Source organism: Callithrix jacchus, chromosome 9 (genome assembly GCF_049354715.1).
Source record: "Callithrix jacchus isolate 240 chromosome 9, calJac240_pri, whole genome shotgun sequence".
NCBI lineage: Eukaryota > Metazoa > Chordata > Mammalia > Primates > Cebidae > Callithrix > Callithrix jacchus.
Genome location: NC_133510.1, coordinates 111,011,865 through 111,027,775, shown reverse-complemented (window position 1 = coordinate 111,027,775; position 15,911 = coordinate 111,011,865). Strand labels below are relative to the sequence as shown.

At 49.3% G+C, this 15,911-nt stretch overlaps 1 protein-coding gene across 9 annotated transcripts in view; it reads right to left on the bottom strand.

Annotated features, from left to right (window-relative positions):
• WSCD2 (WSC domain containing 2) overlaps window positions 1-15,700 on the bottom strand; it is a 121,737-nt gene extending 106,037 nt beyond the window's left edge. For 6 of the 9 annotated variants that reach the window (XR_004729054.3, XM_035257474.3, XM_078338122.1 and 3 more), the window contains exon 1: window positions 15,060-15,700. The gene's annotated coding sequence lies outside the window, so the exon portion shown is untranslated. Of the gene's footprint in view, window positions 1-13,141; window positions 13,216-15,059 lie in introns of those variants that run through there. The other 3 variants (XM_054238821.2, XM_035257473.3, XM_078338121.1) reach the window with 1 other exon arrangement.
• Window positions 15,701-15,911: the final 211 nt, after the last annotated feature.

The window sequence follows — 15,911 nt, the reverse complement described above, 5'->3', positions numbered from 1 at the left end:
CCTCTGCAGAGAAAGTTTTATCCCAGGAAATCAATAGTGTGAAGCAGGAAATCAGAGAGAACATTAATAATCTCAAGCAGCAAAATAAACTACTTGGAAGCAGCCGTTCTTGCCGAATTCCATCCACAAAGCCTGTTACAAATGGCACAGCTCAGAGGAAGACAGGTGCTCCCATGGCCATCAAACAGGATGCTGAATGCAGAGCGCACATGACCCAGGTTTTTAGAACAATGGGCCGGTGTGTCTTTTGAGGTCATCCACAACCCAAGCTCTCAACATGAAGACAGTACATGCTCTGGGTCCCACATGCTGGGGAGACTTGCCTTTGCAAGAAGTGGTCTGACTGAGCTCACAGATATGCTCATCTAGCCTACCCTGTGTTTTAAAATTGCCCGAATTGGTGGAATGCTCTTGGGGAAGAAAAAAATCAAGCTATGTGACCATCCTGGGCAGGCATTCTTGTGTGGCAACAATAGGCTGGGGCTGGGAGAGGCTGTGTCCTATGGATGGGGTACTTGGTCTCTGGCTCATTATAGTCTTCCAGCCTGTCTCATGCCCATGGGACCTACCTGTTCTGCGGGCATCTGGATTTGTGACTACCTCCCTGCATCCTTGGTGCCATCACAGCTTTCTGCTGGGAAACTGACACGGGAGGTGGGGACTTATTAGGGAACAGCTGCTTTTGTCGACCAAATGGGAGGGAAGTGACTGATCCAAGGCTACACAGGGGTTAGCGGATGTCCAGGCTGAGTCTTCAGGATGCGGAGTGCTTCCCATTGCCCTGGATACTTGCCAGGTCCCTGCCTGGCCTGTATTATCACCATGCCAATAATAATCACAGTTGCAACAGCAGTAGTAATAGGCGGGATTCACTAGGCACATTGCCTGCTGGAGGGAGTGCTAAGTACCTTGCATGCCTGATCGCATGTCATCCTCACAGCAATGCTCTGAGATGGGGACTAGATGGCTTTTTGTCATTTTAGTCTGACCAGTAATCTCTTCCCTTTCTTTGGCTAACTAGGTTCTGAGTTTTCACTGGGGGCCCACCCCCTCCTCTGCTATTGGTCTGTGTGGCTTAGGAAGCCTCAAAGAGGCGCCAAGGTTGGTCACATGACCCTGACCTGATCAAACAGCAGAGATCATTTCCCTGGTGGCTGCGATGGGTGCCAGGAGGCTGTAGGTCTCAGTTTTCAGAATTGCTGGAACTGGGCTTACAGATGCCACAATATAAGCAGGGAGGGGCTGATGGGTATTTGTGCTCAGAAGAAGACAGCCAGGCTAAAATGAAGCCCACGCAGAGAAAATGGGAGCCAAAAGACTAGTGAAGCATGAAGGAGAGGTGTGCAGTGATTCACACCTATAATCTCATCCCTTTGAAAGGCCAAGGTGGGAAGAAGGTGAGAAGTTTGAGACCAGCCTGTGCAACAAACCGAGACTCCATCTCTACAAAAATATTTTTTGTTTGATTAGCTGGGCATGGTGGCACCCACCTATAGTTTCAGCTACTAAGGAGGCTGAGGTAGGAGGATCTCTTGAGCCCAGGAGGTCGAGGCTGCAGTGAGTCATGATGGCACCACTGCACTCCAGCCTGGGTGACAGAGCAAGACCTTGTCTCTAGAGATAAATAAAAAATGTATACAGAGAGAGTGAAGGAAGGAGAAAGAAAGGAAAAAGAAGTGACCAGAAAGAGAGACCTTTAAGATGCCAAGCTCCCTGTAATCCCAGCACTTTGGGAGGCCGAGGCGGGTGGATCATGAGGTCAAGATATCGAGACCATCCTGATCAACATGGTGAAACCCCATCTCTACTAAAAATATAAAAAATCAGCTGGGCATGGTGGTGTGTGCCTGTAATCCCAGCTACTCAGGAGGCTGAGGCAGGAGAATTGCCTGAACCCAGGAGGCAGAGGTTGCAGTGAGCCGAGATCGCGCCATTGCACTCCAGCCTGGGTAGCAAGAGCGAAACTCTGTCTCAAAAAAAAAAAAAAAAAAAGATGCCAAGCTCCTGGATCCAGCCAATCCTGAAGCTCAGTTGTTAGTTATATAAGCCCATATATTGCATTTTATGCTGGAGAATAAAAAAGTGTAATGATATTTAAGTTGGGTTTTCTGTCACCTACAACCAACAGAATCCTGATGAATGCAAACACTATCATTATTTCATTTTACTCATGTATATGAGAAATCAGAGACCAAGGAGATGGAAGTAGATTATCCAAGGCCCATGCAGCTGTGAATTGGGAGCAGCTGTATTTGAGCAAAATCTGCCTTACATGTGAAGCTACTAGGTTAGAAATCTTGGTTTCTTATAGGGCTGTCCCTCTGCCTCCAGGAGCTGAGAGGTGGAGATTTTAGAAATAGCATGTATTCAGAGCTGCTGGTACCTGTGGTATTTTCAGGAGGTCAGGGAGGGAGGAGGGGAGGCTGCATAAAAATGAAATATATAATTATTATTTAAATCAATTCAGATGCCATAAGAAGAAAAATCAAAGCTTTCTGTGGCATTTCCCCAGTGCCATTTTTAATTCTACCTTATCAAAACACAGCTGGGATTAGTTTTTCAAATAGGAAAAAGCTCCTTTAATAAAAAAAAAAGTTCTAATAAAAGTTAAAATAGCCCACAGGCCCATCAGGTGACAAAGGAAGGAAGACAGGGGCATTTTAGCAACTTAAAGCAGATTAAGAAACTAATTTGTTGACTCTTCTCTCCAAAGCTCACCTCTCCCTTGGAAGGCTGTGTGTTTCGCATAATGAAACTGAAATCACCCTGTTCTCTCTATTCTTTGCAGAGATTTCAATGGTCTCCCATCTCAAGTTGAGGGGGGACAGCTGGGAGGCCTTTCTTCTTGTTGCTCTGGACAGTGTTTGATGGAATCACCCAACTCCCCTTTACTTAAACTGTACTAGGTTTCCCACAGCGGGGAGGAACTCACAAGGCCCAGAGGACGCTCCATCATATACCAGCTCCCCCCACCCCAAAAGCAGGAACCTGTGAATATGCAACCTTTGCCTAGTAAAAGAAACTTTGCAGATGTGACTAAGTTTTTGAGATAGTGAGGATTTTGAGATAGTGAGATTTTGAGATAGTGAGGATTTTGAGATAGTGAGATTTTGAGATAGTGAGATTATCCTGGATTACTCAAATAGGCCCAATGTCATCACAAAGGTCCTGATGGAGAGTCGCAGCCAGAGACAAAGACGTGATGATAAAAGCAGACGTCAGCGTGACTTGGGGCTATAAACCAAGGGATATGGGTGGCCTTCCAATCCTGGAGAAGGTAAGACAGTGGATTCTCCCTATAGAACCTTCAGAAAGAACCCGGCCCTGCGGACCCATTTTAGACTTCTAACCTCTGGACCTGGAAGACAGTCAATTCGTATTGTTAGAGCCGGGCATGGTGGTGTCCATCTGTAGTAGCAGCGACTCCAGAGGCCAAGGTGGGAGCATCACTTGAGTCTAGGAGTTCAAGACCAGCCTGGGCAGCATATGAGACTATCTCTTCAAAAATTTTTTAAAATCACAAACAAACAAAAAAGAGTAATTTTTTAAAAATTAGCTGGGTGTGGTGGCACTTGCCTGTAGGCCTCAGCTACTTGGGAGACTGAGATGGGAGGATCACCTGAGCCCAGGAATTCAAGGCTGCAGTGAGCTGTGATCATGCCACTGCATTCCAGCCTGGGTGAAAGAGTCTCCATCTCCAAAAAATAAATAAAAAGGAAAGAAAGAGAAAGAGAGAGGGAGAAAGGAAGAAAGAAAGAAAGAAAGAAAAAAGAAAAGAAAAGAATTTAAAAATCATTCTGTTCAAGCCACTACCTTTGTGGTCATTGCTTCCCGCAGCCATCGGGAACTCATCCGCTCACACTGAAGAGCAGCATGGGAGTGAATGGGGCTGCAGGACCTGTCACAGATCAGGATGTGAAAGGCCCATGTTCTAGTCCCAGCTCTGCCACAATACCCAGAGGGTGGGAGGGCTGGCCGGCTGCTCCCGGGACCCCTTCCAGAGCTGGAAGTCTTGCTCTGCTGAAGTTCACACTCGCGGGGGCAGTGGTCACAGTGGCCCAAGGCTTCAGGACTGTAGCAGAGGCTGGCAGGGTGCCAGGGGGCCAGCAAAGGCCCCTGGTTAGGGTGTCATGAAGGGAGAGGGCAGAAGATCTGGGCAATCCAGGGGAGAAGACACTGGCATCTCAATCCCCAGCACTTGAGGAACAAGCTGTGTGGGCCCTCAGCTACCACCACCTATTTTTCTCTTGTTGTTGAGTGACACACAGGTTTATCTCTCATAATCAGCCAGTGCCCAAAATAAGGCGAACAGACAGAGCGACAGGTTGGTGTAAAAGATACTCCAGGATGGATTATGGGGAGAGGCCCTGATGCCCAGAGAATCCCCATGTCTCTTCACTCCACTCACAGACAGTTAGGAGCTGCCTTGGCACTCTGTGATGGAATCACCTCTGACAAGACCTGAAATAAAGGGCACCCAACAGCAATCACTGCATTACTAACTGGCACTTACATAACCTGTACCATATGCCAGGCACCATTTTAGGTCATTGAATCTTCACTCAGCCCTTCCAGTTTTGTATCTCAGTTTTACAAATGAGGAAACGGAGGCAAAAAGAGGTTAACTCATGGCCCAAGGCCACTGAGCTGAAAGGCAGCAGAGCCAGGATTGAAGCCCAGGCAGGCTGGCCCCCGCATGACTCGGAATGACTTCATCGCCCTACCCCGTGTATCTTCTGAGTTCATACCCCGAGCTGAGAACTCTCCATGTATAAGGTCATATCCTCTTCACAGTATCCTAGACACATCAGCTCACCATCCCTCTTTTGCAGGTGAAGAAACCAAGCCACGGAAAGGTGACACCAGTGGCCCGAGATTGTGTGGTCAGATGACGGTCTCTCTAACCCCAAGCCTGGTGCCTCTTCCCAGCTTTTCACTGCTGAGCTAGGTTCCTGCCCACTCACCACTGGCTTCAGCCAGTCTGAGAGAGTTTCTGCTATTTAAAATCTACTGTGTCCCATTCTGACATTTCAGAACCTCACATGGGTTTCTTCTCTCCCAATAGTGAATATTGTTCTGAGCATTTACTATGTGCTAGGCACTGCGCTGGGGTTGTATGTGAATTCACTTATAAAACACTCACAGCAACCCTTGGAGAAGGCAATATTGTGATCCCCATTTTACAGATGAGAAAACTGAGGCACAGGGGTTAAGATACTTGTCCAAAGTTAGGGAGCGAGTGAGTGGCTGATGTGGGTTGTGAAGCCAAGCAGTTTCAGTCTAGAGCCCACGCTGTTAACTCCAAACCCCACAGCTTCTACTTTGTTCACTTTGGAGCACTCCCCACTCTGGACCCCGACCTCCTCCCCACCTGAAGCTGAGCTGAGAAAAACTCTTCCTAGGTGCAGGCACTGGGTCTGTTCCAAGTTCCCAGTTCACAAGGGCTGGTGAGGGAGTCTTCCATAAAAATGAAAACAAGAAAAAGAACACCTCCTAGAATTACTACGAGTCATTCAGCCATAAATTCTCTCTTGTTTGAAAGTATGTTTCCCCCAATTAATTCCACCCTATGCAACTATCAAATTTTATTTGGAGATAGACCTCCAGTGCCTAAGGTATGATCCGGGAACTCACATTTTCCTTGTTTTTTTTTTTTTCCCTAAGGTGGTAAACTGATGCTGCTCTTCTCATTCTGGGACCCAAGAATTCTGGGGCTCAGATAGTAATAGGATCCACCCATCTGATGGTGCTAAGTACAGAATACTCATTCATTCCTTCTCTCTACAAACATTGAGCACCTACGATGTGCCAGTCTCATCTTGGTGCAGAGGCACAGCTGTGAACATGAAGCATGCTGCCCTCCTAGGACCATATTCATGTGTCTCCTCTGTCCTCCCAAGGGGCATTGCTACCCAGGCCCATCAAGTTGGGCTCATTTCCCAGGGCCCAGCATAGGACCTGGCAGCTCTGACATGAAATAGGTGTCTAATAAATGAGTGTTAAGTAAATGAATGAATGCACAAACATGTTTATGAATCAAGCAAATTGCTAAGTAACGTTCATGGAAGAGGAGGCTGAAGTTCAAAGAGAAAACTTACTGGAGATGCCCCAGATGGTGTGAAGAGGCAGAAACTGACTGATTCATCACGAGTCCTGAACAGATGCCCACAGATGCTTTAGTGCTAGGAGGACTCTTAGTTATGCCCATTGGAGAAAATGACTTATCTTCTGGCTAAGATGAGCATTGTTGAGTGCTTACTCTACACTGAGCATGATCTCATTGAATCCCTGTAAGAACCCTATGAGGTAGGTATTAGTATTGCCATTTTACAGATCAGGACATGGAGGCATCGTGAGTCCATGCAACCTGCTCAAGATCACACAGCCTATAAGCTGCCGAGCTGATATTGGAAGTGAACCTGCCCAATCCCAAAGCCCAGGCTCTTAGCCCTCACTTCTGAGGAACAACAGAGTTAAATGGGGCATTTTTACTCAGCTACTGGACATGCATCAAGATGCCATCGTATTTCTTTGAGGCCGGAGCATCTATTGCAGGCCGGCTCATCCAACTCCATCCAGTGTCCTTTCCTGGTGGTGGGTTTTCCTGCATGCTGGCCATCAAATGACAGAATCTCACTTCTCAGAGTCCTCTCCTGCCTGATTTCTGCATGTGCCCACCTCCCACATGAGATATAGAAGATGAAAGCAAATGTCACGAGACCAGCTGTGGTGCTGTTCCTTTTGCCACGCACAGACAAGAAGGTGCTCTGGGTTTCTGCAGCGCTTGCAGCTCATGTACAGCTGTCCTCTGTATACAGCGGGTGACACTGAGGCTGAGAGGGAGCCATTGGCTGCAGTTAATTGGCCAAGATCTAACCTAGATTTGCCTGATTTCAAAGGATGTTCATTACTTGAGCGCCTATCACGTGCCAGATACTGTCTAGGTACAGTTAGATGTCACTTATCCAACATTGTGAAAATGCAAAGTTCTATGTAAATGAATTTTTCAGACGCCAGAGGCTACCTACACAGAAACATTTATTAGTTTAGCCATGCAATCAAATACTTCATTCAATGAATTATTCCTTGCCCTCGGTCCTGCCTACTAAACAGGGTTTAACTGTCTCTTGGGGCCCGCATTGAGGCTGGCCATTTCCATGTCCTATAACATCGGGCTGGACAGAAGTTACGGGATGGGGTTGTTTGACCACTACACTAAACTCCCGCACTCTGCCACTCTTCTGTTTTCGTGCTTCTTACTTTTGGAATCTCTTCATCTTCACCCTTGTTCCCAGGCTGTCAGCTGTTGCTTCTGCCTGCTGTCACTGTGCACTCTCCACCATTCTACACTCTCCTCATTTCTTCTTCGATGTGCTCTAGGCCTGGGAAATCAGGTCGCTGAGCTCATCACAATGGTGTGGAGGGAAAGAGTAAACAGGCTCTTTCCTGATATGGGTGCTATAGTAATTAAATCAGACTACTTTCTGATTGTGTTTTATAGAGAGTTGAGTTTCCAGGGTAAATGGCATACAGTTATGATGGTGATACACCTAAGAGCTATGTGAAAATTAAAACTAGTCTGATTGTTCCAGAGATTCTAGGTTTTCTACCTGTCCCACCAGGTAGGCTTTCAAAATGCAAAGAGCCCAGGTCGCTGAAGTGTAAATGGATATTCTAGGGGCAGAAATCAGTGCCATCTTAGCCAAGTGGGGAAGAAACGTGGGTGATCCGCTGTCTCTGGAGGCTCAGAGGCTTTCCATAAACCTGCAAATCCAGAGCCCCTAGTTCTGCTGAGTAGTCTGCTTTTCACTGTCCTAGCAGGAGCCCTCCAGCCATTCAGCCACCCAAGCCCACTCAGCCCCAGCCTCACTGATAAACCCATGTTTACCATCCTCAGGCCTGTGGGGATGGACCCTGGCCTGGTGCCTACCATTTCCAGGTTAACACATGAGAGGGAGAGAAAGGGGAAAGCTTCCTCCGAGGAGTTCCTCAAACTGTACATCACCCCTACCTGGGAAAGACAGAGCAGAGCGGGGAGGAAGGGGGAAAAGTAGCTGAGAACATGGGCTTTGAGGTCAGGGTGACCCAGGCTCTGCCATGTACTGGGTCTGTGACTCTAGATAAGTGAATGAATCTGAGCCTCAGCATCCACATGGGTCAAGTGGAGACTGAGGTCCCTTACCTCACAGGACTGTCACAAGGAGTCAGTGAGAGAATGGAAGTAAAGCTCCAATTACCATGCCAGGCACTGCAAACACCCCGCATACGGAAGCCATGTGATCAGGAGGGGCTGAGGTCAGGGTCCTGCAGAGCCACCTTGGAGCAGAGGCCAGCATATATTAAGGCTTTAGTGCTACTCCAATTAGAAAAGAAAATGGAACCATAAAAAGCTGCACTGGAGAAGTTGTTTGTGATCATATGTAACTTCTCTCCCATTCTATAGCTGTGAAAACAGAGGCCCAAAGAGGGGAAGGGACTTGCTAAAGGCCACGAAGTCAATTGATGAAGAGCTGGGATTCAGATCTCTTCACTTCCCACTCAGAAACTCTTCCCCCAGGACCATCGTCACCTGCCTCCTACTGTCTGTTGGATGTTGTGTTAAATGAGCACACAACATCCAACACTCTCTCCCTTTCTGGGTCTCTATCCCTCCACCTAAGAATTCTCTAGCTCACAGTCTCTGGAGTTGCGGCACCTCTTCTGAACCTCCAGGCACCTCACCTGTGGATGAATGCAAATGCCCCATGTCACCTGACTCACAATGATTCAGCCAAGTCCATCGAATTCTTGCCTTGGTCACCTCTGTCCATGGCCCAGGACCCTGGCTTGGATTTTTAGCTCATGGATCAGCAATCTTTTTCTATAAAGGGCCAGATAGTAAATACTTTAGGCTTTGCAGGCCATATGATCTCTGTCACAAATACTCAACGTTGCTATTGTAGCTTGACAGCAGCCACAGAGAGTATGTCAATGAATGGGCTTGGCTGTGTTCCAATAAAACTTTATTTACAAAAACAGGCAGTGGGCTGGATTTGATTGTGGGCCATAGTTTGTTAATCCCTATTCTAGACCATTCCAAGCTGGGTCCAGCATTTCCTCTGGGATTAGAGTAACCAATTTGTCCTGGTTTGTGTGGGACTCTTCCAGTTTTAGCACTGAATGTCCTGTATCCTGGTGAAACATCTCAGTTTCAGACAATCAGGATGGTTGGTCACTCTATCTGGGATCTGGAGGCCCTTGCTTTCTCTTATCTCTGCATTGCTCTGGCAGTGACACTCAGCTAACTCCACCGTAAGGAGGAGGAGGAGAAAGAATAGGAGGAAGAAGAGTTATGCTTCTTGTTTATTGTGGCTTCCAACATGCAGGCACTGTGTGAAGGACTTTGCCAACATTACTTTGTTTGATCCTTACAACAATCCAATGAGGTGGAGTTGAAGTTGCTTACAGTAAAGGGTAAAGGCTGGACTGTAACTCAGCTTCCTCTGCCTCCAGAACCCAGGTTTTCTTACTTCTTCCCCAGATTGTAAACTCATTGAAGACAGAGCTGGGTTCTCTCATTTCTGTATCTTCAGTGCCCAGCACAGAGTATGATGCTTAGAAGATTCTGAGCAAACACTAAATATCAGCAAATACTGATGCTGAATAAATACTTGAATGGATGCATGAATGGATGGATGGATGGGTGGATGGATGGAGGGATGGATGGATGGATGGAGGGATGGATGAATGGATGAATGGACAGATGGGCAAATGGATGGATGGATGGACAGATGAATAGATGGATGGTTGGATAGATGGATGAACGGATGGATGGACAGACAGATGGATGGATGCACAGAAGAATGAAGGGATGAACAAATCTCACCACATTCAAATAGACACTACCCTCTTCTGTGACATGATTCGTTTCTGCCAACCAAACCTCCAGGTGAATTAAGCGGGGAAATGCTGAATGTATGCTATGACATCAGTTACATAAAACATGTCTGCTGACACTGGGGAGGTAATATGACATCACGGTTAAAAACATGGTCTCTGACGTCAGGTGATCTGTGTGCAAATCCCAGGAAGCCTGGCTTCTGAGCTGTGTCACCTGGGCAAGTCATTCATTTCTCTGAGCCTCACAGATTATAACAGTAGATTAGATGATATACAAAGCTCCTGGCATGATGTGTGCACCTGGTAAACACTTTGCACTTGTTACTTATTATTATTAATGCTGACGTTAGGATGGACAGAAAGCAAGGTAGGAATGGGACACCAATAGTGAACAGTATGGTGTTCATTATGCACCTCTGAGTAAGAACCAGGGTCAAACAGGAGAAGGAAATAAAGATGACTTACTGGTAACTGCATCAGTTAGCAATGACCATGACAATGGCATGTAGCAAACAACCAGAAAACCCCAGTAAGATATCATGAGAGGCATTGATTTTGCTGATCTGCTTGTGACCAGCTGGAACTTGGCTGGGTTCATCCCTTCACCAAGGTCTGGACTTAACATGTGCTCATTCTAAGGCCAGGCTGAGAGAGCAGCTCTCCACCTGGCCATGGCAGAAACACACAGGTCCCCTAAGGCCTCAGCTTGGAATGGGCACACTGTCTCTTCCACTTCACTCTAATGGCCAAAGCCGGTCACATGGCTGAACCCCAAAGGGAGGGAGCAGGGGCCTAAGCTTTGCCTGTTCCATGAATGAGAAGAGCAATCATGTCTTCCGGCTAAGGGCATGGATACAGGGAGGAGGCAGGAAATGGGGCCAATGATGCATCCACCTCAATAACCAGGCACTGGCAGACCTTGAAAAGGGGCCCCACAGTGGCCCAGCCCTGCCCTCCTCACCAGCTTCTCACCTCAAGGTTCTGTCTCATCAGCTCTTGGGCAAAATCTGGAAGATCCTTCAGCAGCAACCCTTGCAGTCCATGGGGACCAGAGACCAACCCATACCCCTCCACACTCCCTATCTTCCCAACATCTGGACCTGCTCCAGGGAGCCATTAATCTCGGGCAATTTCTTTCCTCACTTGATTTGTTTATTTAAGGAAAACAAGTTGCTCTTAATTAGAAACACTGCTGTCGAGATGTTCAGCATATCCTAGGCTGCCTATTTTCAGACCTTCTGCCTAAAATTATACCTGTGCTTTTAACATCTGCGAGTTTGCTCAGCAGCCATCCTAAGTGGAGGCTTCTGGCGAGATAGATTTGGGCTGTTACGGAAGGTGAGGGAGGCGGGGCCGGGGGATACACCAGGCTTTGGAGCACTGCAAGGCAAAGGCACTTGGAAAAATGAGCATGCAACATCCAAAACTCTGCTCAGAGCTGGCACCAATTGCTGAATCGACACTCGGAAAGTGCACGGCACAAGCACGTTCAGTCCTGAGGAGCAGGGAGAAGAGTGATCCTAAAGGTTCAGAGATGGTTTGTGTTTGGAAGCTCTCAGGTGTGTCCACACCCATCTACCCACACACTTGTTTATACCCCAAGAGACACTTAGACACACCCTCAGGGATGTGCATGCTTCGAAGTACACACACACACACACACACACACAGACATGCACAAAAGTTACACAGCTGCACAAACAGGCAAACACACTCAGAAAAACACATGTACACCCAGAGTTGTGCAAAAAGATACAATACAACACCACTCAGAAGTTCATCATACATGAGACATGCACGAAACTTACACTGGAACACACAAAAGCACACCTTCAGAGACACTCACATGTACACAGACACACTCAAATGTACACTGCAAGCGACACACCCAGACACTCAGAAATGCACACATACACACGGAGATACGCTCAAGTATGCAATGCTACACAGAGGCACATATGCTCAGAAACACCTGTGTAGATGCCGAGAGATGCATAAAAAGTTCACACTGCAACACACACAGGCGCACACCCACAGAAACACACATGTATGCACTGACACAATCAAATGCACACTCTAATGTTCACAGATATACATGTTCAGAAACTCACACATACACACAGAGACATTCAGAGATTATACCACAACAAACAGAGGCAAGATGCACACACACACAGAGACAAGCAGTTGTGCAATGCTACACACACATGCCCATAGAGGCACACATAAAGGTACATTTAAAAACATGCAGACACATAATACCTGTAAGTGCATAGTACAAATTCACACTCACATGGCTGTATGCACATGTGTACACTCACACACATGCAGGCATTCAGGAACGCCCACATGGGCATACAAATAACACACAGCTATTAAAACATGCACCAGGCAGACACGCATAGCTTCTTAAACACGGGTATTTCTGCACAGACCCCCTACAGCACACACGCGCATCTGTGCAAGCATGCATCTGTGTAGCTCAGACATACATATATACATGACTCACATATATACAACTGCTTAACATACACATAGCCACCCTTGCACCGACTCACAGATGCACCCATTCTCTTGCAGGCATGTACACACACACTCATAAATCCACAGACATGCACATCCACTCATACATCCATCAGACACCAAGTACACATTCACACTCACACCATTTACATGCATCCACACACTTATAGTTCTCATGTAAGTTATGCTCACACAAGCACATGAGCACACACCTTCATGAGAGTACACACATATGGACACATTCACACACACTCCTTACTCTACCATGAAAACAAACTGTTCATTTTCTCAGTCTTAAAAGTCAAGTCTACAGACTAAGCAAGCTCACAGTGGAACTGCTTCTGTCCCCCATGAATTCACTCCACGCCATCGGGATGGGGTCTCCCTTCCCCACTGATGGTTTCAGCATAAACCCAGGGCAACCCACAAGCCTCAGAACCATGCAGAAAAAGATCACACTGACCACTCCACTGCATTCCATCACAATTTCAGCATCCCCTTGTGTGTGCATGCACACGCACACATGCACGTGCCCGTGTGCACACACACACATACACACACTGCGGTAAGACACTTCTTTCCCCAGCTTGACTTTTCCTGCCAAGAACAGTAGCCTTGTCTGCCTGGCATGGGGTAGTTCTCAGGCATCAACTGACTGAGTGCCCTACACTTAGACATTCTGAACTTCTCTGCCCTGGTCCCTAGACAGCTGCAAGTTGAAGCCATGGAGACTGCCTACCTCCAGCTCCTGATGCCCGGCGATGCAGCAGCTGGGTGTATCCAGCGCTCGCAGACCACCCTGGGCTCCCCACTAGGAGTAGCTGGTCCAGCAGAGATTTTATGAGAAAGCAAAGCGGGGGCGGGGACTGCAGTGTCAGGTGATTGGAGAGAACACGGGGCCTGACATGCAGTCCAGGATCACCTGGTGCTCAGTGGGACGAGGCCAGCCTCCCTTGGGAAAACAGCACCCAGATATCTGCCCACACACAGAACCCAAAAGCAGGTAGCCTTGGTGCTGGCACCGCTGAGCTTTGCTCTTTGCTAAACTCCACACTCAGCACCCTCTAGGCACCATCTCAGTCCTCGCAACAGCCTGCTGAAGTAGGAACTGTGAGCTCCCCATCCTACAGTGGAGGACCCACAGTGTGGAGCGGGAAGTGACTGGTCATCCTTACATCTGATCTGAGACCTAAATCTCTTAAATTCTAAATTAAGATCCTTTCCTGGGATTATGAAAATCTCATCAGTGACAATCACACAGGGCCATAGAACATCTGAACTGAACTGGGACCTCTGAGGATACATGTAATCTCTTCATTTTTGAGAAGCAGCAACTGAAGCCCAGAGAGGGCTAGTGATTTGCCCAAAGTTACACAGCAAATGAGCCCCAACTTGAAGCTCAACCTCCTTACCCAGACCCAGGGCTTTTTCCAGGACATCAAGCACCAGATTCTGATGCCCTGGAGGAATTCTTGGGCTTCGGCAGCCTAGGACACAGCTCCTAACTTGGCCTGAGAGTGGAAGCCCACCTCACACCCCAAGAAATGTCTTAAAAACAACATAGCAATGCTCTCCCCAGAGACAGATGCCCAGCCCCAGTAGATAGCACCATGCTATCTACGGGGCTGTGACCACAGGGGCAGCTCCAAAACGATCCTCAGAGACCAGGCGACCTCCATGGAGCATGCTTTTTACTAACAGGAAAAATCATCTAGCCAAACTCATGAGCTGTGTTGGCCTCAGCAGAGCCTCTAGGGGCCTGGAGAGTGGGGATGAGAATGCCAGGAGCCCCTCTCCACGTGGCCCTTCCAGCCCCTTTTCTGCAAAAAGTTTGCACCTCCCCAGGCTCCAATAGGAATGATCTCATTGAGCAGCCCAGGAAACTTCCCCTATTTTTTTTCTCTCCTAAGGAGCAGCCCCTTGAGGCTGTAAGAATTACGAAGTCACCTCCACCCTTCCTAGTGGCTCTGCCAAGGTGAGTTGTGGGTTGGCTTTTTCAAAGATACCTGGGGCTGCCGGAAGGGCTTGCAAGGAGGCGATTTGGCTGAGTGGGTCCCCTAGTCTCTAGTTCTCTCTCTGTCTACACACACACACACACACACACACACGCCCCAGAATGGACATAAGCAAATCCGCAAAGCACCCGCACAAAGCCCATTGCCCAGGCATCTCTGGCTGTTGGTATCAGATGACAGGCAGCCTCATTCAGCAGAGTATCACCCCCAAGAAGCATCTCCTCCAGCCAACTTGGAAATATGACTAGCTCCCTCTCTCTTGGAACTCTGCACTGACCATAAAAAGGGTGATTCATAAATCAAATTTATGGGGCCCACTGCCTTCCCGCTGGCCCACCTCCGCGGGAGAAGCTCTTGAATGTATGTCTGCAGGGGGCACAGGAATGCCCAGAGGAAGGATGCCTGGGTGAGCCGGAATGTCCCACCCTCCGCCGAAGGAGAGAAAGTTTGTCATCTACGCAGAGCTGGGCTGTCACCACTCTGGGTTCTTCAGTCGCCGGCTCTGGGTGCTGAGCCCCCAACCTGCGGGGAAGCGTCTGGAACGCAAAGCCCAGATCCGGGGGCAGAAGACATTTCGCAGCAGCTCAGCGCCCCGCTCCCATCTGGAGCCCTCTTCCCGGGTCCAGGCACCTGAGCCCTTACCTGAAGGGTCTCCGCGACTTGCAAACTCTGCCGGCGGAGCTGAGCAGGCACCCGGGGTCCCTCACTGAGACTCCCGCGTCCCGCTTGGCACACCCGCTCTGTGGGCGCCTTCCCGGCTGCTGCAGTGGCTTCAAGGAAAGCAGAGCTTGGATTTCCTTTCTTGCCACCAAGGCTCCTCCTGCCGGGCCCCGGGGCTATTTCTCCAGGTCTGGCTCAAGGGGCATCCTCCGCGCCTCCAGCGGGAAAGTGGGAGAGTGTGCGCCCTGGATTGCAGCAGCGGCGACAGCGGTGGCCGGGGACGAGGAGGCAGTGGCGACGCCAGCCGGCGAGCCAGGGAGGCGGGCGGAGGCGAGAGGAAGTGAAAGCCGGGCTCCTGCCAGCCTGGCGCTCCGGCGGGCGGCACTGCGGGTGCCCCGAGCCGCGGCGAGGCCCCGCGCGGGCACCCGCCCGGGGATGGAGATGCCCGGGCTCGGTGCGCGCAGGGCACAGGCTGCCGCTCTGCGCGGGGCTCCGGCCGCCTCGTTCTCGCTCGCTGACTCGCCGCTGCCTCCTCGGCTGCCTGGCTCGCTCCCCTGGACTTCACGTCTCCAGCCCTAGCTCCCCGCGCCGCTGCCGCCGCCACCAGCAGCGCGCCTCAGCCCGGCGCGCTCCTCGCGCGGTGCCACAGCACTGCCTACCGCTTAACTCCTTGCATGCCACCTGGCCCTCCCGCAGCCTCCCGGGGAGCCGGGCAGATTCGGTGCCAGGCCGGCTGAGCCTATTGGGCAGGGGCCTCAGCCTTCCAGCCTCAGTGTCCTCGTCTGTAAAATGGGCTCGAGACACAAGCCCAAGCCACAGGGTCGCCGGAAGAAT